The sequence below is a fragment of the Natator depressus genome, chromosome 3 (genome assembly GCF_965152275.1).
Source record: "Natator depressus isolate rNatDep1 chromosome 3, rNatDep2.hap1, whole genome shotgun sequence".
Classification (NCBI taxonomy): domain Eukaryota; kingdom Metazoa; phylum Chordata; order Testudines; family Cheloniidae; genus Natator; species Natator depressus.
Window position 1 is genome coordinate 163,841,590 of NC_134236.1, and position 27,476 is coordinate 163,869,065.

Sequence of the window (27,476 nt, forward strand, 5' to 3'; positions counted from 1 at the left end):
CCCCTTCTCAGAAACCCCCCCTTCAACCTCCTCCATCGCTTGCTCTCCCCCACCCTCATTCACTTTCACTGGGCTGGGGCAGGGGGTTGAGGTGCAGGAGGGGGTCAGGGCTCTGGCTGGGGGTGCGGGCTCCAGGATGGGGCCAGAAATGTGGGGTTCAGGGTGCAGGAGTAGGCTTAGGGCTGGGGCAGGGGACGGGGGTGTGAGCTCTGGCTGGGGGTGTGGGCTCAGGGGTGGGGTCAGAGAGGGGTTTGGAGTGCAGGAGGGGACTCAGGGCTGGGGTAGAGGGTTGGGGTGCAGGAGGAAGTTTGGACATGGGAAGGGGTGCAGGGTGTGGGCTCCAGGAGGGAGTTTGGGTGCAGGAGGAGATTCAGGGCTGGGGCATGAGGTTGGGGTGCGGGTTCTGGGAGGGAGTTAGTGTGTGAGAGAGGGTTCCAACCTGGGGCAGGGGGTTTGGGGTGCGGGCTCCAGCTGGGCGGCACTTACCTCAGGTGGCTCCTGGTTGGCGGCACAGCGGGGCTAAGGCAGGCTCCCTGCCTGCCTGCCCTGGCTCCATGCGGCCCCTGGAAGCAGCTAGCATATCCGGCTCCTAGCCGGAGGGGCCGGGGGCTCTGCGTGCTGCCTGTGCCCGCAGCTGCCACCCCCGCAGCTGCCATTTGTCGGGAGTGGGAGCTGTGGAGCCGGCGCTCAGAGTGGGGGCAGCGCGTGGAGCCCCCATGGCCATCTCTGCACCTAGGAGCCAACCATGCCAGCTGTTTCCAGGAGCCGCATGGAGCCAGGGCAGGCAGGGAGCCTGCCTTAGCCCTGCTGCGCTGCCGACCGGACTTTTAGCAGCCTGACCGGAGCCACTAGGGTCCCTTTTCGACGAGGTGTTCCAGTCGAAAACAGGACTCCTGATAACTCTACCTATATCCTAACCATTTTCTATACTTATAATATACTGCCTTACTATTGTATTGTTTTTTTAAGAGCCCGTCAGCTCTGTAAATGTCCATGAAGGGTCTCTAGAAGAAAATCATTGAAAATATTCTTTGTATATTATATATAACACATCCATACAACTGATTTTAGTTTGATTATAATTTTATCTCTGAATACTGTATTAAGACATGGAATCCAAAATAATGTTCAATAGATCTATCTTTCCATTTTTCTTAAGAATATAAAACAAACTAAATGGTCTACAACAAGGTGGCTGTGGCACGTTTTTCCATTATAAGTTTTAATTGGGAAGTGGTAATGTGAGTGTATGGAATACAAATGACTGAAGAATAGTTTTCTTTAAATAATGGTATATACAGAATTTAAGTGCCTTCATATAATGTCTAGTGGAAAAACACAGCTAGCCGGAGACTGGGACAGTACCACTTTCATACATTTGTGAGTTAATTTTTGGCTAAGATATATACTTGGACTTGTTTGTTTGTCTCTCTCCACTGTAGTTGTGACTTTGAATGAGGGATGGGAGGAAATGGCTGAATTGCCAATTGAACTGGACTAAAATGGAATAAAAAAGAGAAGGAAACGTCCTACAAAAGAAGTTGCAAGGTAGATAAAGAACTTTTGTTTGTTGTTTGGTGGAATAGTTGTGTCTCCCAATAGGCTGAACAGGCTGGCTGATACATCCAGAGGGGACAGGTGTCAGACTGGTGCAGGTGTCAGTGCCTGCCAGTGAGTGATTGCACCATCAGCCTCCTACCGTGATCCATCATGCGGGCCCAGCCGGTGAGGAATCACAGCCTCAGCAAGGTGCTGAGCCCAGCAACATATCATTAAACAAGGTTACCACCAGCAGATTTGTTCCCATGATCAATCTGGTCAATAACCGTTCCACCTCACTGTACATTCCACCCCCCTCCCTTTTAAAACATAAACAAGTGTTATGAAAGCACTGGCAAAACAAGGTAAAGCTTAAGAGGACTTCATTTCTCCTGTGGCATTTTGCAAGCTTCTTTTAAAACCCTTATAAATCTTGAAAAATAACGTTCAGTCCAAAATATATCCTCAGGCTAGTTACTCTGCCCTAATTCCGTATTTGAGTACTTGATACTGTTTTTTTTCCCCCCCTTTCAACTGATTATTGAATGGAATTTCTTATTATTTTTACCCCTGACAAGAATGTGAGGATTGGAAGTACATATTAGGATATAGTATGCTGTATAGTACCTACATCAGTTTAAATGGATCCTTAAGCCATCTCCCATGAGAGAGAAATAAAACACTGCTGTTATTGCCTCATTTTAGTTCTGGTCTCTGGTGTTAACTCTTCACTAGAGCTGTGCAAACCCAGTCTCATCCCAGCTCACATAGCACGGCACCACATACATACATCACACACATACACATGCAAAATCCCACATTGAAATTCACATGAATGCAGAAATCTCATGTGTGTGCTCACATGTACACGGGCTCTTGTTTTGCTGTAATCATTCATTGCAAACTCATATCCATGATCTGTGAGTTCTCAGCATTCCCCTGTTCCCATGTAGCCAGCGTGTTAATGAATCTAACCTTTGAACTGTACACACATAAGTCAAGACCGGAGATGAGAAGCCAAATCAAAGTTTTATAAAATAATAAGCTGCAGCAGCTAAGCCAGCCGTTCCAGTAGGCTATTGCAGATATTTCAGAGAATGGAGTCAAAGGAGCTAAAAGGGAAAATGGAACCACACCCACTCAACTATGTAAAGATTATTTTCTGAATATAGATCAGCCAGATACAACTGCTGTTCAGCAACACAAAAACAAAAATGAGAGGTCAAGAGCGCGCTTGTATAGTAACTGGCACTGGAGGTGTTAAAACAAACTAGGAACTGAAGCCTCTCTGTCTCTGACAGTCATGCTAGGTAGCATATTAAATGATAATATTAAGTCAACTAGTCACTAACTAGGGGAACTGAAGAAGAATTGTGTAGCTCTCTGTCTAGAAATAGTATACTATGCCTCATTTTGATGATAGATAAAATCACAGGTATTATTAGTACAGTTTCCTGTATATTGACAGAAATAGAAAATAAGTCGGGACCCAGAGAAACTGCATGAGGTAATAAATGTTCAGGCCAATACACAGGAGCTAGAAGGATACTTTTTTCCTTCCAGATTTTTTCAGCTGGATAAGGGGCCTCAACTAAAATATAGCCTCTAAGGTCTTGTCCGCGCAAGAAAGTCGCACAGTTTTAACTAAACTGATTTATCAGGTGCAAAAGGCTGTATGGACAGGGGTGGCAGGTTTGCATAATTTTTGGTGGTGCCCAGAATGGGTCCAAATTCCCCGCCTCCCCCCCACACCTGCCTTGTAAGCCGATACATATATATATATTTAAAAATAATGTAAAAATGGACTGGAAACAGTAAGCATTTAACAGTTTCCCAAAATTGCACAATGTGGGGGGTGTGGAGGGATGAGGGCTCCATCTGGGGCTGTGGGCTCTGGGGTGGGGCTGGGGATGAAGGGTTTGGGGTGTGGGAGGCTCAGGGCTGGGGCAGAGGGTTGGGGTGAGGGCTGCGGGGTGGAACCAGGGATGAGGGGTTCACGGTGCAGGAGAGGGCTCAGGGTGGGCAGAGGGTTGGGGTGCAGAGGGTGAGGGCTCTGGCTGGGGGTGTGGGCTCTGGCTGGGGTGGGCCTGGGGATGAGGAGTCTGGGGTGCAGGCAGGCTGCCCCGGGGCTGGGGCCAGAGAGGACTCAACAGTTCCCCCAGCCGTCTCCCCGCCGGCAGCAGCGAGCTCTGGGGGAGGGGCCCCACTCTACCCCCCCCCCCCGGCAGCACACTCACCCAGCACCATCACTGTACATGCTCCTAGGGGCTGGGCCCCTCTCAGGTCCAGGAAGCCCCCTCACCTCCCCAGTGGTAGGTGAGGGGGGGAGGGGACTGCCATCACATGTGGCCTCCTTCCCTGCTGCAGCCTGCTGCCCCTCACCATAGGCTTACAGGGGATGGGGCTGCCCCTTGCCCAGTGTGGGGCAGGAGTGGTGGCTGCTGGCGGAGGGGAAGAGGACGCGGATCACACGGTCGGACACTCACCCAAGCCCCAGCAGTTGCTCAGGTGAGGTCCCAGACTCCGTCTCCCGGAAGCCCCCTTGGCATCAGCTCCCGGTGGGTGTGGAGGAGGGGAGGGCTGCCAGTCATGTGTGCGCCTCCTCCCTCCACTGGTGCAGCAGCTGCTTCAGCCTGCCGCAGGCACTGCTCTTGCGTTGTAGGGAGTAGCAGCTGGCAGCGAGGGAGTGCGTGGGGGTGGCAGACAGGGTCGGGGGAGAGACCTGGCTCCAAACATTGGTGGAGCTGGGCCCCCAGACCCTGAATATTCCTGGAACCCACGCACCATGGACCCATACAACTCACCACCCCTGTATATGGGCTCTCTTATTTTGGTTTAAGAGAGGTTTAAATGCATTAGGAATCCACTCAAACTAGGTCAAAATAAGACTCACAGAAACTGGAATGTCTTCACGGTTGTTTCCATTGGTTTAACTAAATCAGTTTAAAAACTTGCTCATGTAGACAAAGCATAAGCAGCCAGATGTAAATGGCTATTAAGCCAAGCTGCCATTTTGATCACTTGGAATAAGATCAGCTAATCAAGGACACTGGAGAAATGCCATGGGCCAAATTTGCTACTTCTTTGCAGCTTGTGTAGTCATTTACACCTGTGGAAAGTGAGTGTAAATTAAGTTTCAGAGTAGCAGCCGTGTTAGTTTGTATTCGCAAAAAGAAAAGGAGTACTTGTGGCACCTTAGAGACTAACCAATTTATTTGAGCATAAGCTTTCGTGAGCTACAGCTCACTTCATCGGATGCATTCAGTGGATGCATCCGATGAAGTGAGCTGTAGCTCACGAAAGCTTATGCTCAAATAAATTGGTTAGTCTCTAAGGTGCCACAAGTACTCCTTTTCTTTTTGTAAATTAAGTGTAAACTGCCAACACCTCTGTGAGCAGGCAATTATTTGGTAGCATTTTACACACATGTTGCAGTTATTTTGCACAGATGTAAGTGATTCTACAAGCCTCGTGGCAGTAGAGAAATCAGGCGCCAGGCGACTTCCACTGTGTGACATGCCTATATCACCTCAGTGAGTCAGTTTCAAATTGAACTGCACAATCAATGGCCTAAAAGTGTTAATGGATATTGACGCAGAGCCAAAAAAGAAATCTATGAACAGTTCATAAACGTGAAAAAAGTTCGAGGAAATCACTGCTGTTTCACAAATGCAGTTCAAAATTGAACCAGCGCTGATTTCAAATACTTTTGTGGGTTGAGTTGAATAGTTCACATAGCTCTTCGATTCAAATTACACACTGGGCGATTCTTTACTCTGATCATTTGAAAATTGCCTAAATTAGTGATCGGCATCCATTAAAAGTTTAGAAATTCCATTTGGTTCATTAAATCTTATCTGATCTGTGGGGGTTTCAGGTCCTGATTTTCCTAATTCTTATACCTGTCTTATGACTATAAGGGGGTTACAATGGCATGTAACTGGCATAACACAATGCAGAATTTGGGCTATAATTAATAGCTTTTTTTTGCCATGTATACCTATAATTGTATGATTACATTACTAGATTCTGTATACATGGTTTGCATTTTCTTACTGCAATAAATGTGTAGCCACTGTTAATGTGCTCTATGCAGTTATTTGTGTGTTCATATCAACATACATACTGAATGTGAATTAATATTTTTCACCTAATCAAATACTCTTTTTTAGGTCAAAATTGCAGTGCTAAATGTGCCTTTCCCCAAGGCTTTCATAGCATCCCATTACCAGGCTGCTTCTCCAGTCTCTCTGCAGTTTCCTTTATGTCCTCCGGAGCATCCCAAGAAAATTGCACCGGGGATGGGTAGGAAGAGGTTGAGTCAGCACCATGGGACTGCCTAGGCTGCAAGGATGAAATTTTACCCTGTGCAGAGGACCAGCGCAAGGCTCTCCACCACCAAAGTCATGGAGTGAAATCTTGGCCCCAAGGAGTCAATGGGGCCAGCATTGCAGCCCGGAACTTCAGTGAGACTTAAGTGGCGTACAGGGCTTGTACCTCTGCACAGGAATTTGTTTCATCCCAAATGTGAAGCATTCAAGGGGGTGTGGGGGGGCGGGAGATTGGGAGGAATCGTACCTCTTTCATTAACCCTATCCAAATAGCAAGCACTCAAAAGGCCTGGTTGCGTCTGCAAAACTAGGCTGGAAAGCCAGTGGGAATAAATTCTCCTATGAGATGCCTATTACTTTCTGGGCTAGATTCTCAGCTGGTGTAAATGGCTGTAGCTCCATTAAAGTCGCAACTGAGGGTTTGCCTCCTTGTTTATAGTCATTGTTTTTATTGTGTACAAGGTGTTAAAATTATGTATTTCCTTAGATTTTAATGTAAAAATAGAGTATATGTAGTGTGTGTACATCTGAGGGGAGAGTTTCCATTATCTTATTACAGAATTCACTTACAGTGATATTATGGAACTACTGGGTTTTTTGGTTGTTTTGGTTTTTTTTAGTCCACTGTAAATTCTTCCGTGGTAATCACTGCTGGTAAAGCCAGTATCAGGACCTCATCCACCTGATCTGCCAATAGTGGACTTCTAGCCTATATTGATGTATGCACTAGAAAATTGATTGCCTGCCTTTGTAGATAAGAACATATATTGTTCTTCCAGTGGGTTAGTGCATTACTCTTTTCTGGCTAATGTGATCTCAGAATCCTTCTCAATAACACAATTTCACCAATCAAACCAGATGACAAAATATAAATTATATGGAGTTGTAGTCCTCAATTCATAATGCTTTGTAAAAGACAAATATGGATGAGTGACGTTTCCTGTAATAAAAACAATATAAAAATTCACAGACAGACAAAGCAGTGTTTTGATGTGTTTCATATGGTCATTCTTTTAGACTTTCTGTAGATTTCATTTACATTTTTCCTGACAATAATCCCATGATTCTAGATCTAATTTTTAGGTTAGTAAGTAAACAGTATGTCCCAGACTTGTAGAAGATATTTAATGTGGTTAACACCAAGATGACTTATGGCTTTTTTGCTGTATCTGTGGCAGCTTCTTAGTGGTGCTAGGTGGTTCTTATAGAACAATAATACCAAAGATGGAAGGAATGTATTGCTTCTAAAATACATAGTAATTTGACTTACTCAGTGGCTATATAGAGTCATCAATAACTCAGTAAAAGGTATTTCATACAAGAGCATTAATTATATTTACCCAAATGCTTTTATATGATGCTGTTAAAACAAATGATTTTGTTCTTCATCTGTGTTATTAATTAGGACAAAAATGGCATGTATAAAATATATTAGTAATATAGCAATTGTGTCAAAAGTATACTGGCAATGTTTCATAACAAGGTTATTTCTAACACTTTCTCTGTTACAAAATCGAATGATAACATGGTGATGAGTGAATTAGAAATAACTAGGAAGATAGAATTGTGTATCCTGTTCCTAAAATGCCGATACACCTTTAATTATCCCCCAAAATGGACATTGAGTTGGATGGGATATATATTACTCAAGGTCAGTCTGAAAACTCCTTGCAGTATATTCAAAACAGAATGACTGCGTTCCTCAATTCCCGACTGTAAACCTTAGTAGTATGCAGCCCACAAATTAGAAATTCCTCAAAAGAAGCCCAACTACATCTTAGATAAAATTTATTCTCCATGGAAATTTTGTATGAAAAATCAATCAAGGAATTTTGCAGATTCGAGAGGCACCTGCCGCTCACTACAAATTTAACCCTAGCAGAACATAATACACTCTGCATGATGTCTGAGCCAGTGTGTTCAACTGCTTGCATAATGTCTTGGTTATAAATAACTAGAAGACATGCAGAAAGTTAATAATGTAAAACATTTCTGAACCCACAATTAACTTTTATGATAAATGCACCTTTCCCCATTTATACCAGCATTGAAAAATACACAAATTAATGACAGAGGCCACATTGCTAGTAATCTTTTCTTTTTTTCAAACCAGAACTGCTTTCTCATTGAATTCAATGGGAAGTTCTGCTGAAAAATGAATGGCACAATATAGCCCTTGGAATGGCACGGTCTGGTTGCTGTTTGTTCTGCCCATTTCATAGCATTTGTCATTACCTTTCAATGGCAAAGAAACAGAGATGTGAAAGATGTCCTTCCCAAAGGTGGCACATGGCTCCATGCCATACTCCATAGGCAACTGTGTTGTGGTTTTGAAGTTGTTTCTGATCCAGAGTGGGCTACAGCTTTCGGTTTTTAAAGGACTGCCATTGAAATGAATGAATAGTACCCCACAGTGATGCCTGGGGTTGTACCTCCTTGTACATACCCTTGTCCCAAATTCACTCCAAATGGACTAATTACACTCATGGTAATACAGTGGTCAGACAACTGAAGATGTAACCTAATGTGGACTGATTTTTCTTTTTTATAAATGTTTTTTCTGTCCTCTTTGGCTGTTTGAAAGAGCCACATAAATATATAGGAAACTGACTGTTCAGCAGAAAGAGTGCAATTGACTATACATAAGGTACTGTCATGTGCAAGAGTAAACAACCTGAAAAAAAAGTCTTTAATTTCTTTCATTTATTGTAATCCAAGATGTTACTTGTATCATAAGTAGGTTAAAAAAAGGCAGTTACCAGTGCGCTGTCTCATTAAGTGAAATTAAAAAGGCCTTTGAAAACAGGAGGATAGTATTGATAGATATTAACTAGTCAGATATAAATTGGAACATGCTAAATAAGAAGCAGGTCAGGCAGCACATCTGTGGACATGGTACATACCTGCTTCTTTGCATTGCACTATATTTGTACAGTTTTAATGCACAAGGCATTTCAAAGACAAATGGAAATGACAAGTCTCTGCCTAGAGGATCTTACAGTCTAAATCAAAGTTAACAAAGCAAGTGGTGACAATAAACAAAAGGTGGGTAAAAGGGCATGAGAGAGAGATGATTGCAACAACTAAAGATCACGAGATGTACTTATTGTTATGTAAATATCTGGTTACAGCCTCTAGATGTTTTTCAAAAATAGCTTACTCTATTAAAATTTGGGGACAGTGTTTAAGTCAGCAAAGGAAGCTAACTGGAAGAGGTGAGTTTTGAGGAGGGATTTGAAGGAGAAGAGACAGGGTGCATGGGGTAAAGGGGCTGTCCCAGAAATTGATGTCAGCTAAGAAAGGACGTGGAGTTCTTCATGGGTGAAGGAGATGACATGTTGAGGTGACCTAAACCAGCTGAGCAGAATGCCAGAGCTCAAGAGCAGGGGGCAACTAGAGGTGAGATGTAGCTTGGGGTGCACCTGTGCAAAGTCTTGAAGGTGAAAATGTGAGTTTTGAACATGACAAGATGAAAAGCCGTGCAGGGTATAGGCATAGATCTTGCTTGACATGAATAAACTTGCATATAGCTTGATTTGAGTGCCAGGTTAAACCGTAAACAAGGGTGTGACAGGCTGTGTGCTGAAGACTGTTTTCCGTATAGTTGAAATAAATGGAAAGACCCTTAAGTGCTAAGCTTGAAATGTCGATAAGGTGAGGACATAATTGGTCCTTACATGATCTGCAAAGCGACTGATCCTTACATGATCCATATGATGTCCAGACCAATAAAATTCAAGAAGTCTAGATATTAGTAGCTAGCAAAAACTGTATATAAATGGTGTAGTTTATGAAATGGTTTGAAACTGTGGTATCACCTTCTACCTAAACCCCCAGCATCTGGGTTTGGCCAGCATGGACATAGAGCATTTACATGCCTAATAAAGTAATCTAAGTGATGAGTTGGAGTTCAACTGAGTTTTTGGATTCCAGAGAACTGGATGAAGTGTTCTCCCAGAACTGGACTAGGTGTTCTGGATAAGCTGAGTGGAAAAGGTGCTGGAGGGAATGTCAACACCGAGATTCCACGAAAGGGGTGATGTGAATGATTGAGAAGTAAAGCAGATGACATTATAGCTGCATGTTGGCTAGACTTGAGAGGTACAGTGTGAGAGTCAAAGAGGTAAGAGAGTAGGACTCTCTATTATTTGTAATATGATAGTACCTAGGAACCCCCATAAAGGATCAGGGCCCAATTGTCCTAGGTATAGTACAGACACATAACAAAGAGGACTGTCCCAGCCCAGAAAGTTCACAATCTACATGAAACAGAATGCAATAGGAGGACAAAACAAGCAAGGTGGGAGGACTATGGAAATCCTCAGTCTTTCATTAACTAACCCAGAAGATGTGGTTGAAAAGATAAATGTAGAGGCCTGAGTGAGTCCTAGGCGGAAAAAAGAAAAAAAAAAAAGTAAGGCAACTAAGGAAGATGTGAACAGTTCTATAAACATTTGTGTGCAGGTTGTTACAAAACATATGCACTTCTGACGAGAACACGGTGGGAAACTGAAGTGAGTCAGAAACACAGTAAAGAGAAATGAGGAATATGTTAAAGCAAGTTGCAGGTAGCCCAACCAAGTATGTATACTACTGAGAAATAAATACACTTTAGGAGAAGTGGAGAAAACAATGCAGGTAGCCATAGAAATACAGGGCGCAATGAAAGACAAGAGGAGACTGTACGAAACATATAAATCATAGGGCCATAGCTGCAAGAGAGAGAGACCTCTAAAATAAAAGGGTGATCAAGAAAATCAGGGTGAAAATGAAAAGAAGATTGCAAAGACAATGATTTTATAAGTATTTGATGAGCAAGAGGCCACTTGGAGATTGAGGCCCATAAAGAAATAATGAAGAGAACTTGACAACAGCGAAGTTAGATATTGCTGGATATTAACATAATTTTTATTTTAGCATTGACCATGCAACACAAGATAAACCTGTTAGAAACCGAGAGGTGTTGGTGAAGTATATGAAAATTAAGGGTGATAACAGAACAGGTCAATGAGAATTAGAGCAACTAGAAACAAAGAGAGGCCAAGGACTAAATCTCAGAATTCTGGAAAAATACAGGTGATCTATTAGAGGTTTTAGTTTCCACTAGGAAACGGGAATGTTATTTTGAGAGTAGAAAAGAGAGATATGTCACCCATATTTTAAATGGACAAAACAGACTGGCCTCCATATAGGGCAGGGAACGACTAGTGAGAGACAAAATGGACAGCTGCTAACTGGTTAGAGGCTTTTAACACAGATTTACAAAGATAAGGCCATGTTTAATGTGAAAGTTGGTTATGCCTGGCCATATTGATATCACTCCTAGTATATTCAGGTCCCCATAATTATTTGTTGTTGTACCTTAGAGGAAAAACACCAACTTTTCTATATAGAAAGGCTCACAAGCAAGAGGTATGAGATATCTCTGAGCCTGCCTAAGCCTAAGTCATCCCTGAGCCCGACAGTGTGTTGAGTCATCAGAGGCAATTACCTGCAGGTCTTATGATAGGGCTCATGCCATTCAACCAGGCTTCAGCCAATCCACAGGCAAGGACCCACCCAGGTGATCCCAAAGCAAGTATATAGGCTCCTAAGGGAAGCAGTCTTTGCTCAATCTCACTGCCTGCCTGGGAACACTCTCTTTGCTGATAGTTTCCAGACTACTCCTGCATCCACACTAGTCAGCCCCTGCTCCAGCCTGTGTCTGTTCCTACCTCAGCCAGCTCCCTGGCAACTCTGACTGTGAGCAACAGGAACAAATCCCAACAGATGAGATAGTAAGCCTACGCACTAGCACAGGAGGGGGCCTGTAGGAAGAATTAAAGAGCTGACATCACTTATATCGGAAAGTGTCACTTCCTGCAAGGCAGGTACCTGGACTTTTTGGGAGTACACAGAGACCAGCTCTTCTTCTAGCAGCCAGCTAGGCTGTGGAGAAAAAGCTAAAGCAAACATAGATTCTGACTTGTAAAGTAAGTGACTGCTACCAGCTTTTGTCATTAAGATGTCCAGCCCTTGCTAGCAAGGCTTTGTGTGAAGCATTTGCCTAAATGAGGATCAAAGAAACAATTTTCTTGTGGGTCACAACAGACAGAACCTTAAACTCATCAGCTCGGTGTCTGGCGACAAGGCCCCTTTCGAGCTAAACAGTGTACTACCAGCTTGGGGTTATCCAAGTATCTAGAAATATGCAGGTGGCTAAACACAGACCTTGAACTTCGTACATGGCTAGAAAGGCTGCTTGATACCTTTATCACAGATGTTGTTTCCAATTTTTGGCCTAAATTCTTACCACCAAATGTGCTCTAAGCATGAATTACAGTAAGGGAGCTTAAGTGTGGGGGTCCTATTTAAAGACTACTTGTATTCCATGTACACTTTTATTTTTGTATGTATGTATGTGTTATATGAAATTGCTGAGCATTATATTTTTCTTGAGCAACATAAGCAAAGTTGCTATTTGTCACCACAGGCTTCCTAGTGCAGAGTGGGACACTCTGCCAGCATGAGGCAGGGGACAGAATAAGCTGCAAAGAAAAGAGGTGACTAGTGAGAGATAAGGAAAAATGTTTGTTCATTCATGGTAAACTTGGGCAATATTCTAAGAAGTCAGGTGGGAAAATTAGAGCTATGTCTGGCAGGCAACCAATACTGCTACAGATACCTGCAGACATTGTCCTTGGCAATGTTTAAAGACTGTAATCTGTATACAAGAACATCCTTAGTGCATTAAGAACCAAAACATATGCCTTAAACATTAGGTAATACGTGCTTTTTTTAATCAATATTTTTGAACAGTAATATGTATTGTGTAAAATATAACAAGCTGTCAGCTATTCCATTTGAGCTCCTCAGAACCTGTCTTAGATTGTCACAGGATACTACTGAAATGTCAGAGGTTATATTGCACACTTGACTTCTTTCTAGAAGATTCCCTTTCAAGACTCCAAAGCCCTGGAACCAGGAGGTTTCTTGCTTTACCTTCTTTCTATGAAGTAAGAAAAATGGGACAACAGGAGAGAAGAACTTCTTCCATCTCCCTAATAGTCAGGAGAGACGTTTTCCTTGCAGAGCTACAACTGGCTGAGCTAGACAGAGGGAAACAGACGTGCAGATTAATGCTCTTCTGTATCCAGGATGGGTGAAATGAATCTGTTTGCATCAAAAATGATTTGGCTGAATCAGATACCGCCTGTATTGAGCAGATTGTTTAGGAAAGTCAGCTGCAGAACTCTAAGCTGCAGGACACTATTGAAACAAATGGTTTAGTAATCAAAAATAGTTTTAGGCACTTTTGACTAATGATAGAATTTGGGGTTAAATAGATGAGGATAAAAATAGCAAGGACTATAAATCTGCATGTTTCAGAACATAAGCTGACCACCAGTTGGGGTCAGAAGAGAAAATTTTGGCCCATATTTGAATATTAGCTAATTTTCCAGGTGAATTGAAGGGTTTGTTTAGTCTTCCTCTGAGGTATTGTGTTTGCAACTACTAGAGGCAGGATTCTAGACTAGATGAATTGTTAATCTATTCTACAATGTCCTGTCCTCCATTACAAGTATTTTGGAAATTCAGGGAATTCCTTCTTTAATTGAAAACATCTATTCATAAAAACATAAACATAATATAAAAACGGCCATACTGGGTCAGACCAAAGGTCCATCTAGCCCAGTATCCTGTTTTCTGACAGTAGCCAATACCAGGTGCCCCAGAGGGAATGAACAGAACAGGTAATCATCCCGTTGCCCATTCCCAGCTTCTGGCAAACTGAGGCTAGGGACACGATCCCTGCCCATCCTGCCTAACAGCCATTGATGGACCTATCCTCCATGGATTTATGTAGTTCTTTTTTGAACCCTGTTATAGTATTGGCCTTCACAACATCCTCTGGCAAGGAGTTCCACAGGCTGACTGTGCATTGTGTGAAGAAATACTTCCTTTTGTTGGTTTTAAGCCTGCTGCCTATTAATTTCATTTGGTGGCCCCTAGTTCTTGTGTTTATAAGAAGGAGTAAATAACACTTCCTAATTTGCTTTCTCCATACCAGTCATGATTTTATAGACTGCTATCATATCTCCCCTTAGTCGTCTTTTTTCCAAGCTGAAAAGTCCCAATCTTATTAATCTCTCCTCATACGGCAGCCGTTCCATACCCTTAATCATTTTTGTTGCCCTTTCCTGAACCCTTTCCCATTCCAATATATCTTTTTTGAGATGGGGCGACCACATCTGCACACAGTATTCAAGATGTGGGCATACTATGGATTTATGCTAGATACGATATGATATGATATATGAAGAGGCAATCTGATATTTTCTGTCTTATTATCTCCCTTTCTTAATGATTCCCAACATTCTGTTCGCTTTCTTGAGTGCCGCTGCACATTGCGTGGACTTTTTCAGAGAACTATCCGCAATGACTCCAAGATCTCTTTCTTGAGTGGTAACAGCTAATTTAGACCCCATCATTTAGTGTGTGTGTGTGTGTGTGTATATATATATATATATATATAATATATATATATATAAAAATAGATATAGATTTATATAATGTGTGTGTGTGTGTAGCTGGGATTATTTTCCAACGTGCATTACTTTGCATTTATCAACATTGAATTTCATCTGCCATTTTGTTGCCCAGTCATCTGGTTTTGAGAGATCCTTTTGTAGCTCTTCGCAGTCTACCTGGTACTTAACAATCTTGAGTAGTTTTGTATCACCTGCAAATGTTGCCACCTCACTCTTTACCCCTTTTTCCAGCTCATTTATAAATATGTTAAATAGGACTAGGCCTAGTACAGACCCATGGGGGACACCACCTCTCTCCATTCTGAAAACTGCCCATTTATTCCTACTCTTTGTTTCCTATCTTTTAACCAATTACCAATCCATGAGAGCACCTTCCCTCTTATCCCATGGCAGCTTACTTTGCATAAGAGCCTTTGGTGAGGGACCTTGTCAAAGGCTTTCTGAAAATCTAAGTACACTATATCCACTGGATCCCCTTCGTCCACATGCTTGTTGACCCCCTCAGAGAATTCTAGTAGATTGGTGAGCTATGATTTCTCTTTACAGAAACCATGTTGACTCTTCCCCAACAAATTATGTTCATCTATGTGTCTGACAATTTTGTTCTTTTTTTTTTTATAGTTTCAACCAGTTTGCCCGGTACTGAAGTCAGACTTACCGGCCTGTAATTGCTGGGGTCAACTCTGGAGCCCTTTTTAAAAAGTAGTGTCACGTTAGCGATCCTCCAGTCATTTGGTACAGAAGCTGATTTAAATAATAGGTTACAAACTACAGTTAGTAGTTATGCAATTTCACATTTGAGTTCCTTCAGAACTCTTGGGTGAATACCATCTGGTCCTGGTGACTTATTACTCTTTAGTTTATCAATTTGTTCCAAAACCTCCTCTAATGACACCTCAATCTGGGACAGTTCCTCAGATTTGTCACCTAAAAAGAATGGCTCAGCTTTGGGAATCTCCCTCACATCCTCAGCCATGAAGACCGATGCAAAGAATTCATTTAGTTTTTCCACAATGGCTTTATCGTCCTTGAGTGCTCCTTTAGCATCTCGATCGTCCAGTGGCCCCACTGGTTGTTTAGCAGGCTGTGTACTTCTGATGTACTTAAAAAAATGTTAGCTATTACTTTTTGAGTCTTTGGCAAGCTGTACCTCAAATTCTTTTTTGGCCTTCCTAATTATATTTTTACACTTCATTTGCCGGAGTTTGTGCTCCTTTCTATTTTCCTCACTAGGATTTAACTTCTGCTATTTAAAGGGTGCCTTTTTGCCTCTCACTGCTTGTTTTACTTTGTTTCTCAGCCACGGTGACTCTTTTTTGGTTCTCTTACTATGTTTTTTTAATTTGGGGTATATATTTAAGTTGAGCCTCTATTATGGTGTCTTTAAAAAGTTTCCATGCAGCTTTCAGGGATTTTACTTTTGGTGCTGTATCTTTTAATTTCTGTTTAACTAACCTCCTCATTTTTGTGTCGATCCCCTTTCTGAAATTAAATGCTACAGTGTTGGGCCACTGTGGTGTTTTCCCCACCACAGGGATCTTATATTTAATTATATTATGGTCACTATTACCAAGCAGTCCAGCTATATTCACCTCTTGGACCTGATCCTGTGCTCCACTTAGACTATTTAGAATATTTGTAGTTAAAAATAAAATAAATTCTAAAGTAAACACCATCATAGTGATTCAAGCCCGGTTAAAAGGAGTGCTGCCATTACTCTACAACAGTGTTTCCCAGACTTGGGACGCTGCTTGTTCAGGGAAAGCCCCTGGCGGGCCAGGCCGGTTTGTTTACCTGCCGCGTCCACAGGTTCGGCCGATCATGGCTCCCACTGGCCTCTGTTCGCTGTGCCCAGCCAATGGGGGCTGCGGGAAGCGGCAGCCGGTACATCCCTCGGCCCGCACCGCTTCCCGCAGCCCCCATGGGCCGGGCACAGTGAACCGCTGCCAGTGGGAGCCACAATCGGCCGAACCTGCGGACGCGGCAGGTAAACAAACTGGCCCGGCCCGCCAGGGGCTTTCCCTGAACAAGCGGCATCCCAAGTTTGGGAAACACTGCTCTACATGATTAGACTTGATCGGGCATCTGAAATATTGCTTGATAATACCAGTCATTGATATCTAGTTACTTTTAGGCCAAATTCTGTCTGAACTCCATTATACTGTAATGTCCACCAAAGAAGCAGTGTTAAGAGTGCCTCCATATGCTGTTAGAAAAAGCTGCTTAGAGTAGGAATAATTTACATGGGGGACTGTTCGTTGTGGTCAGTGCTTTGGTCAGAGTAGCTTCACATGCATTTTCACATATATGTACGGACCATTCTCTTGACACTTGAACACGCCTGGTTATAGCCTTCAGCACTGTAAGTCACAGGGGATCTCTCCCTGTGTGTTTTATAGTGTTTGTTTTTTCAGGAGACAGAATCCAGGTTCCTGGGTCCTGTCCTGTATTTACACTATTACTCTGTTTTCTCGCTTCTGCATGTATATTCAGTGCCAGACAAAATTTACCTACTACGGTTTTCACACAGACCTCATAATCACTCTGACAACATAAGCCAACTATTATTTTATTGACTACCTTGTTCATGGAGAATTTTCCCTTCTCTTTAGTCCAGTTCATGACTTCCACTTATGAGTTCATGATTTCAGCCCCAGGAATTAACTTGGTTAGCCGCCTTATACCACAGAGGAAAACACAAAGTCCAGTTAAAAATACCAAGTAAAAGAAGTAAAGTTACTGGAAAATAATAAGCATACACAGGTTTCCAATTCTATTTATTGTGTTTAGGAACTCTGCCATTTAAATGTGCACATCAGACCATCAGTAAATTCAAGCAGTAGAAATAAAAGCTCTGCTCCTTAATAAGATCAGTACTTCAATTTAATGGCTGCCTTTTGTCTAATCTAAATGCAGGATTCCACCAGGTATGAATGAATGTTGTTATTAATGAAAGATTTCTGCTGATACTCTTACAGCAAATGCACTCTTATCATATTTTACAATTATATTAAAATAAAATACGTAAGCTACTTGCAGTTAACAGTCGGTGGTGACTCTTGTCTATTAATAGAGTGAGAAAGGAAGCTTTTTTTCTTTTCTTTTTTTTTTTTTAAATAAATACATTGCCTGGCATTTGCAAGTTAATTATAAATAAATGTTCTAGCACTTTCTTTGCATTTTGCTAGACTACAAATTATCTTGTTTTATTTAACACTTTTGTTGTTTTTCCATGTTTGTAATCCACAATAAAGATGCGGTCACACTGATTCTAGTAATAAATGGAGACGATCCTGAGTCAGGAAGCTCAGATTTAGAATTGGATCCTAATCCAAACTTCTCCAGTATTTGAAGTTGTTCATCTTTAGTATTCTGGTTTTGACCTATCATAGAGAGTCATGAAGTTCAAATCCATACCTCTGGAACACCATGCAGCTGGGGTACATTTTACCCCATGGGGCGGGGGCAAGATGGGGCACATTGCATCATGCTCTTCCAGCATTAACTCTTGCTCTGTGTGTACTAGGATATATCTAGACTGAAAGTGAAACTGTGAGGAGGAGGTAAAGGGGCTCCTAATTGTGCCAAGCTGCTGCGATGGAAGTGGAGGGGAACCTGAGGAGTAGCATGAAGGGGAAAGCCCTCTTTGTGGATTCCCCAACACCAGTGGGATTTCTCTTTGGAGCTTGGGGCATCGACACAAACCTCATCCCTCCACAGGAATGATGAATCCCTTCTCTTTTTTTATAGGAAGGGGCATTTCCCTTCTTACCCACACCTGCAATTTCCAATGAAAATAGAGGCAGAACTGGGGCATGTATATAAACTGAAGCATGTGGCTTCAGTTCTATTCTGTATAGGTTTTTATACTGCGCTTATGCCTGTAGTATCTGAGCTCCTTCCGATTAAGTGCATTAAGCCATGTGACTACACATCTGTCACATGTTATTTGATCTCTCACCCTTTCCCCAGAGAGGCAGGGGGCACTACAGTCATGCCAGAGAAGCTGCCCGGGCTGGGCACTGGCTCCTTCCATTGGCAGCCCGACATACTGCTGCTTTTGCCCACTGCGGTTCCTGTTAGAGTCCTGCAGCTCCGCAGATATTCGCTTTATATCGGTGGATATAAATTTTGTACCCCGCAGGGCTCTACAACTCTGCTTAACCAGGTCTGTCCTGCAGTGCTTAATTGGCGCTGCAGTGACCAGAGTGTGGGCTCAGCTGCTGTTGCCCAGAATTGTGTCACAGACATACTGTTGTAAGGTTAGAAGTTTTTGACTGATGTATAAAAAACTCAGTGTAAAAATGTTTAATATAAAAACCATTGAGGGAAAATCTAGGGAAGGAGTAAATGTCACAGTGGTTAATCCTCTTCTCTAGTATCTGACCTCTGGGGGGTGAAAGCAAAATAAATTTAGTGAACTCTGCATAATTCCTAGTAGTTATTTGTCGTAAAACCACTTCATGATTCAGCATCATTGGCAGTCTGTTTGGGGGATGTTCCACTGTAAGATTGGAGAGCTGCCTGGCTGTGGTAGATCAGGACCATGGTACAGTCCATTGATAGAGGTGCAAAGGCAAATTTGCACAGCTCCAGCCAATGTTCAGGCTTTTTCATAATAATGTCGCCAGCCTCAAATTCTGAGTCTCTAGGAATACAACAGTTTGTTTTGCTTTAACTCTTAAGGGTGAATTTTTCAACTTTTGAAAAGGCCCTTAGAATCACATTGCAGATTAAAGGGTGTATTATAATTATCAATATCAATAGTAATAAAAGTTTATTAAAGGTCATTAAAATGAAAGGGGATGGCTATAGATGCCATCACTCTGAATTGACTCCCTCCTCTTGTGTTAATTAGAAAACTCAGATAATGGTTCTGTGTGGGAGTACAGGAGAAATTTAATTATGAAAGTTTAATGGGCCACTATCTACTTCCTGCCAGATTAAAAAATGATGATTTACACTATTTTAGATACTACTGTGGGCTTTTCTAACAAAATATGTTGCAGAATGCAGAATAATGCAAGAGTTTACCCAGAATATTTTGTGCATTTCTTAAACAATGGTACATTCATATTAGAAAAATAACTGTGACAGGTCCGTCATTATCAAAGCTTTAAGAAACCACAACAGTAAATAATATTCATTAAGAAAATATTATCTTCTCCAATTTTACTTTTAAGACAGCATTTTAATAAAAAGAAAATATAATTTCTAAGTCAACTGAAGATTTTTGAGCAGATATACGTATCCCAATGAAATGCTAAATATCATAGTAATATTGATGATCCAAACTAGCTCTACAGTTGTTCTGTTATTTATTATTAGGGAAAAAGAAAAGGTGGTTTTGATTTTTAAAAATGTGTAGGTCAGGATTTGGGTCTGCAAAATCAAAGTCACGTTGGTTGGAACTTTATTCCCTCGTATTCAAACTGGAGAGGTCACCAGAATGGGATAGGTTTGAGAGATTCTGGAGACAATTTCCTGTTTGAGCCCATTTCTATTGATTATAATAATAATTATTTATTATTATTATTTTATTAAAAATGAAGCAATCACAAAACGCTTAATACTTTTAAAAAGAAAAAGAGTACTTGTGGCACCTTAGAGACTAACCAATTTATTTGAGCATAAGCTTTCGTGAGCTACAGCTCACTTCATCCGATGCATCCGATGAAGTGAGCTGTAGCTCACGAAACCTTATGCTCAAATAAATTGGTTAGTCTCTAAGGTGCCACAAGTACTCCTTTTCTTTTTGCGAATACAGACTAACACGGCTGTTACTCTGAAACCTGTTAATACTTTTAGTGGCTTTTTTGTCTCAAAACTGGAGTCTCGGGCACTGAAATACCATGGTGCTGAGTATAGTGTCAGTGAGATAAAGATGTAAAGTGATATAAAATCACTTATTTTTGGAGGTGCTGAGCACATGCATCTCCCATTGACTTGAGCTGGAGTAATGGTTGTTCAGCACCTCTAAAATTATTCCCCTAATAGCAGTCTCAAATTTGCCTCTGAGATTGGTGATCATTTTTGAAAATGTCGTCCTAAAAGCCTTGTTCATGGCAATGCTCAAGTCAGTGGCAGAGTCTGGGAAGAAGACAAAGAAGCCTTTATTCCTGATCTTCTACTCCAGCATAGAGATTATTGTTTCCAATTTACATAATGGTGTAGTATTAAACTTTAAAAAATACTACATTCTTAACTGCAAATACCTTATCATGTTCAAGTTCCTTTTGACATAGTAACCTTCAAGTAAATTACCCTATTTTAGAATAAAATCTTTAACTTTCAAGGGTTTTTATAACAAAAGAATAGAGCTAAAAAAGTTAATATTTCAAATGCTGTATTGGAAAAAAAATGCCCAAAAGCAAAAAAAAAAATCTCATATGTGCTCTGTTTCCTCTTCTGGATTGGTTTTGGTGTCCAAAAGTTGAGGACTCAGCAGTATAAAACCAGGCTGGTTGTCAGTTCTAATTTAGGGAGATGTAGACAGTTTTATACAGCAGCTTTGTGGCCTGGAGCTGTCTGTCTTGCAGTTGGAGGCCCACTAAGTCAATTGCATGTCCTTGAACATTTCAGGTAGAATGTAGCGCTGGGGATTGCCATCCTAGTAGATTTCAGGTGTGTAAACAAAATCTCTCAGCTTTACTCATTTATTACCAGATAATGAGGTAGCATTAAGGAGGAAGATATTCAAATATTATGTTCTTCATAGTCTTCAAGGATCTCAAGCCACACATATTGTCTGGATGGTCTAGGGAATTGGAAATAGTTACTTCTGTTGATCTTTGTCATAGAAACAGAGTTTACTTATATCTTCCGTGGTTCAAGACTTTATCTTCGCCACTCTCACCGATCTGGATAGCATATGAATTTTCTCCAAAACTTCAGCTGGTGTAAATCAGCTTAGTTCCATTAATAGTTCTATAGATTTTTGAGGCCTGAAGAAACCATTAGGTCATCTAGTCTGACTTCCTGTATATCACAGGCCATTACATTTCACCCAAATACTTCTATATTAAACCCAGTGACTTAAATTAATGCATTTCAGTTCTCAGGAGACTAAATTGATGTGTGCCATAGACAGAGAAGAGAGACTCAGGTGCCACCAATACCTGAGATCCCCACTATGGCAGGGAGTTGATGATGTGAGAGATGCCCAGATGATCACAGCAGGTTGAACAAAGCCCCATGCTTCAGAGCAAGGCAACCCTTTCTCTCCCCACCCCGGTCCCCGACAGTCTAACCTGGGGGCAGATTCCTTCCCAACCCCAAATCTGGTGATCAGTTTGACCAAAAGCATGGGAGCTAGGCACACTTGCTAAGCATTTAAGAAAGTAGAATCTCCATACCACCTCAGAACGCTGGTCCACCTTGTCCCATGTGTCATCCCTAGCTGTGTCCAATCTCTGATGCTTCAGAGGAAGGCAAAAAAAAAAAAATCCCCACCAGAGTACATCTGGCTAACTGTGCACTGGGGGAAGAAATTCCTTCCTGACCCCTTAGTTGAGTGACTGAAACTCTCAAGCATGTGCTTTGATTACAGTCACTGTCTTAATGCATCCGATGAAGTGAGCTGTAGCTCACGAAACCTCATGCTCAAATAAACTGGTTAGTCTCTAAGGTGCCACAAGTACTCCTTTTCTTTTTGTCTTAATGCAGAGCTGCAAATGTTATGAGAATACTGAGGGCAATGTAGTCAATCCTGTGTCTCCATGGTCTGTGAAGGAAAGGGATGAGCTAGGGAGATTCACAGATTCCAAGGTCAGAAGGCAGTGCCATGACCATTGACTGCAATGGAGTGCCACCCATCTACACCAGCTGAGGATCTGGCCATAAATCTACACATTACCATGTTACATTCAAAAGAAATATCTAAGCCTGCCAACCCCTGTAAAATACATCGTAACAAATCATGACATATGTCTAGAATTTACCCAAATATTGGACAGATGTCATTAGCAACATAGTGGAGATAATGTATATGAATATTCTGCACACACTGTGTCTCTTACATCTGAGTGATTTCACAGTAGAGTTCTGTAAATATTAGTTCATTCACATCATTATTTGCAACTATAAAAACCTCAGAAAACACTGAATTAGAACTTGAAAGTGTTACACATTATCAAGATGTTCATCATATCATTCTACTGGAAAAGTAATATGTCAGCTAAAGACAAGAGGATGATAGATTTCAAATGTATTATATTATTATTCAATTATGGTGGTGCTATAATTGTGCTTGGTTCACCACTAATTCCTAAAGCCCAGATTTTTAAAGGTATCTAAGTGCTTAACTCCCATTGAAATCATTTTTAAAATTCTAGCTCAAGGTGCTTCCTAAACACTCAATAAAGACAGCCTCTTCTCCAAGGGGCTCACAACCTGGAATACTTTTAAGGACTTTAAAAAAAGCCTGACCCTGCAGCAGAGGACAAAGAGAAAGAAAAAGAGATGAATTAACTTGGAAAAATGCCAGTTATTGTCTTGATCATGTGAGTGACCATATGCTAAATGACACAACAAAACAAATCGGTTCATAGCGTTTTTGATCTTTAATTTTTATTCCTTCATATTCTTTCATGTGGCAGGACACAAATATCTCCCTATCCATGTCCAGTATTGCTGTTATAATTGGAGCTGTTCATTGAATGGTACTGTTCTTTAAAGTAAAAAAGGGATGGGAGAGGGAAACGTATAAAAAAAATCAGTGAGAAACAAATTAATGAAGTTCAGAGGTCTTTGACCAGGAGCAGAAGGGATTATGCAACCTTATAAAAACCTGCAGAGTTAGCACACAAATATTTATGCTATCTTCCTATGTACTCTGTAAAAGATGCTTATAGGTTCTGCAAAGGTTTAGACTGGTGCTTTCTTGTCGCCAAAAGGACTACAGTCATAGCTACAGTAATCAGTGCAATGTAATATTACAGACTAACTAAAATGATGCAAAGGGAGCAAAATGTATTTAATGTCAGCCCACCTGACATATTTACTCAAGGAAGGAATTAGGGGCCAGATACTTAGCTGGTGTGAATTGATGTAGCTGTTCTTTGCCTTCAGTGAAACTATGCCAGTTTACAGGCTAGTTGAGGATTTTTCCCTTTTATGCCATGGGATTGGTCTTGATAGCACAAATCTGGAAGATTTAATTATAGAAGATTTAAAAGCCAGGTCAGTGGTAGCTTCCTGGTAACTTCTGAAAATCTGGCCACTTAATTAGCCCCAAGTACAGATTTAGAAGTGTTTCTTTAGGCTCCTGTTTTTGAAAATTTTGGCATAAGGATCTGATGCTGCAAGAGTCTAAACAGGAGGCACATATCTGTTATGATCTCAGGCTCGTAGATCTCCACAGTAAGTATACATGCATATGTTATGAGCCCAGTGGAAAGTCATTATGTAAATATTTGTGCTGGGAATTCAGGAATCATAGTAAGCACACAATGAAGTGTTTGTGTCCTAGTTGGTAGGAGAAGGAAAAGGGTTCTGTGTGTGGTATGAAAGACAAAATGGATATTGAGCTGTGACTGGATCAGTTAGATATGCATCTCTGCCAGTGCTAGTGCAAGATACGGAGGGTCATCTTTTACAATATGCCAGTTTTGTTTTACACTGATGGATAAGTTTACCTCAATATTTGGAGAAATTTCCATACTTGCCTATGCTTTGTACTGTATAGGGAATACCTAGCAAATACCGCAAACAATGAAGTAACATTATTGAGTTATCAAAGTAAACTTCTAATGTCAGCTCAACAATTTTTCAGCAGGACTTACTACAAAGGCAACTTGTAAAAGGGATGAATGAATAAATAAAAGGTGCCAATTCTTTCACTTGAAAATGAATATGAAGCTTGTGCTGAAACTGACCTGTATTCAAAGAAAGAAAGTGACTCAAGAAATTGAACTTGGCATGATTCAAAATTATTGGTATTGTAAACTCTTTGGGGGCATGAACCATCCTTTTTTTTTTTTTTACACATTTGTATAGTGCCTAGTGCAACGGTGCTGGGTCCTTCAAGTGCCACTGCAATACGAATAATAAATATCAGGACTGCTTACAGACCACGCATTTTTAATACTCTTTTTATTGTAATATTCATTTTTAAACAAATAACAAGTTACCTGGATAATTTAACAGGTTAAGCAAAAATTAGACAAGCCTCTTAAAATAAGGCAACACTTGGACAGGAAATGTGACGAGATAAGGAAGGTAACAAGTTTATCCAACGCTGGACAATCTCTGGTCTGTTTCAGGCGATTTTCTTGATGCAATCCTTACCTTGGAAAACTTAAGAATTTCACACTTTATTACCCAAAATGTCAACAGAGAAATGTGACATTAACAGTTTCATATTCTATTACACTGTGTGTGTGTATAATATTTGGTCAAGCCACCCATTAGATCGTATATAGTGTTTAGGGAACATTAGTAGCTAAGGCCCTGATTCAGGAAAGCACCAAAGATGTGCTGAAGTCCGTCTGTATTCAGGAAAACCCATAAGCATGTGCTTAAAGTTAAGCCTGGGTTCAAGCTGCCTTTCTGAACAGAGATCTTCCTTAAATCAGGGCCTACATGTGAATCAAACTTTACATTTAGGCAGCTAACACTTCTTAAACAGCATTTTGACTCCTGGGTTTATACAATTTAAGGTCCAATAATATTACAACATCTTGCTAAAGCATATTATTGCAAGTGACTAATGAAGGATGAGCCAAATATGCTCGTTCACTTACCTGATTTCCTTTTTTACAAACCTAGCAAGGGTGGTGAATTGTAAGGAATTTTGAAAGGTTTTCAAAAGCTTAGTTTATGAACTGGGGGTTATTGTACGTGAAGGAAAAGGAGGAAGACCCTTTAAAATTGGATTCCCTAGCAGTGGAGTTTAGAATTCCCAGAGGAAACCTGGAAAAATCTATCAGCTATTGTAGAAAGTGCATTACAGTTGAAGGAGCTTAGCATGAAACACATGCAATCAATGATGGGTCACATGAACTTTGCTTGTACAGTTATCTCCTTAGGGATGGTATTGTGTAGGTGTTGAACAACTTCCTTTTCCTAGATTGGGAAGACACATGATTTAATGAAAGTAATAAATAAAAAAAAAACTTGAAGGACAATCAAAGAGTTTGTCAAGTTGTCCTGGAACACTGTAAAGGAATGGCATTACGGCAGCTTGAATGGCTCGAGCCATTGAATTTTCAGATATGTAATAAGCAAGTAAGTGTGGAACTGGGAACTCCTGAGTTAAAATCCTTTCTCTTCAACTGATTCTTTGTTAGGTCTTGGGCATGTTGTTGAGTTCTCTGTAAAATGGAGAAAAGAGAGCTTAGAGTAGAATCCATTAAAAAGTTAATGTTTTCCAAATGTTACTGTATGGTTACCATGGATAATTGCTATTCTGGTTATATGTAAAAAACAGTTACATCAAATTAGATAAATGTTGGCAAATGATTACTTAATGGTGAGTGTCACACTTGGCAACCTCATAGGGTCATTCTGAAGACTAATTCATTCATGTTGTACTAGAGATGGGCCTAAATCAATACCAAATGTCTAAACACTGCCAATCTTTTGGAAAGTTCAGATTTGAATCCAGAGTTTACAGCTTGCCTGCACCTTGGCTTTGAACAGAGCTTAGAAGATATGAAGTACAGAGTACATTATTATTTGGTGGGAACGGGTATGAGGTTCTGTTCTTAAGAACTGTGATGCTGGGAGCAATAAAAATGGTGACTGTCCAATCAGGGGCATTAGGGTTTGAGAAAAGAACATAACTAACAAAGGATTCCTATCGATCCCCATCACGGCACCCAAAGTGCTTTGGGCAAACAAAAGTTGTAAATTTTAATTCTTATTAGCGTGAACAGTGGTTGTAAGATTTTCTATGGTACTTATCACCATATTATTGAAAGATGAATCGTCACGACATTGGTAGGTAATGAAGTAGTATTATTTGCATTTTACAGTGCAGATTGGGGACACAGAAAAAATAGGTATCTCACCCAAGGTAATAGAGGAAGCCTGTGGCAGAACCAATAATAGATCTTAGACTTCCTATGTACCAGTGCAGTGCTTTAACCACAAAACCATTCTAGGATTGCCATTTGTCCTGAAAGTCATAAAAGGCATTCTTAGTCTGAATTAATAATGTCTACATGGGGAGCTATACCACTATAAATGCAGTATAGTCCTCCTGGTAAATTTTGCCATGTAGACAAACCTTTAGTGACTTAGGAGCACAAATCCCATGGGATTTCTGCTCCTAAATCACTTAGGCACTTTTGAAAATCCCACCATAGGTAACAACAACAGAAATCTTGACAGAATTCCGCAGATTTTGGACTAATCCCCTTCAGAGTTGAGGAGAAAATCACTGCAAATGTTAGAAAGTTTAATAACTTTTGTGATGGAGAAGGGGCACAATAGATATAATCATCACACGCCCAAGATGAAGATGATCACTCTCAATCTATTATTTATCTATTTAAGCTGAGGTTCTCAAAACTGTGAAGAGATTTGAATGCCAATCCCTTCATTTATTATCATTGCCATAAAAATGAACTGTTGGTGAAGTAGGCCATGAAAATACTATGTACAGATCTTTTATAAACGTTTTTTAAAAAATCAAGTTTAAACTGGGTTTCATTCTAATAGCTTTTAAAATATATTTTCTCTCTCTAGATGAAAATTCTAGAAGGTAAACTATTTGACTTATAGCCCAGTTCCAAAATAGAAAGGTTATTGTAAATTGTCTTATTTATGAAATGAATGATGACATTGATTATAAGTTGTTCAAACTTGCTTTTAATTTTGCTGATGGATAAATGTTGCGTGACTAGTTGTTGAAAAAGAACATCAGCTATTGTTACAGGAGTTTTGTGTTGAACTTTCCATAAACTGGTGAGACAATGTAATCTTTGGATCTCTCTACCCAAGTAAGACCATGCCAGCTTCCTCAAATTTGGTCTTGTGTCTGAAGTTCTGATATTGGCAGGGCCCGGGGGGTTGCAGTGTCTGCAGCGTGTAAAACAGTAAATATTTTTTAAATTGATGATTTTGATAGGAC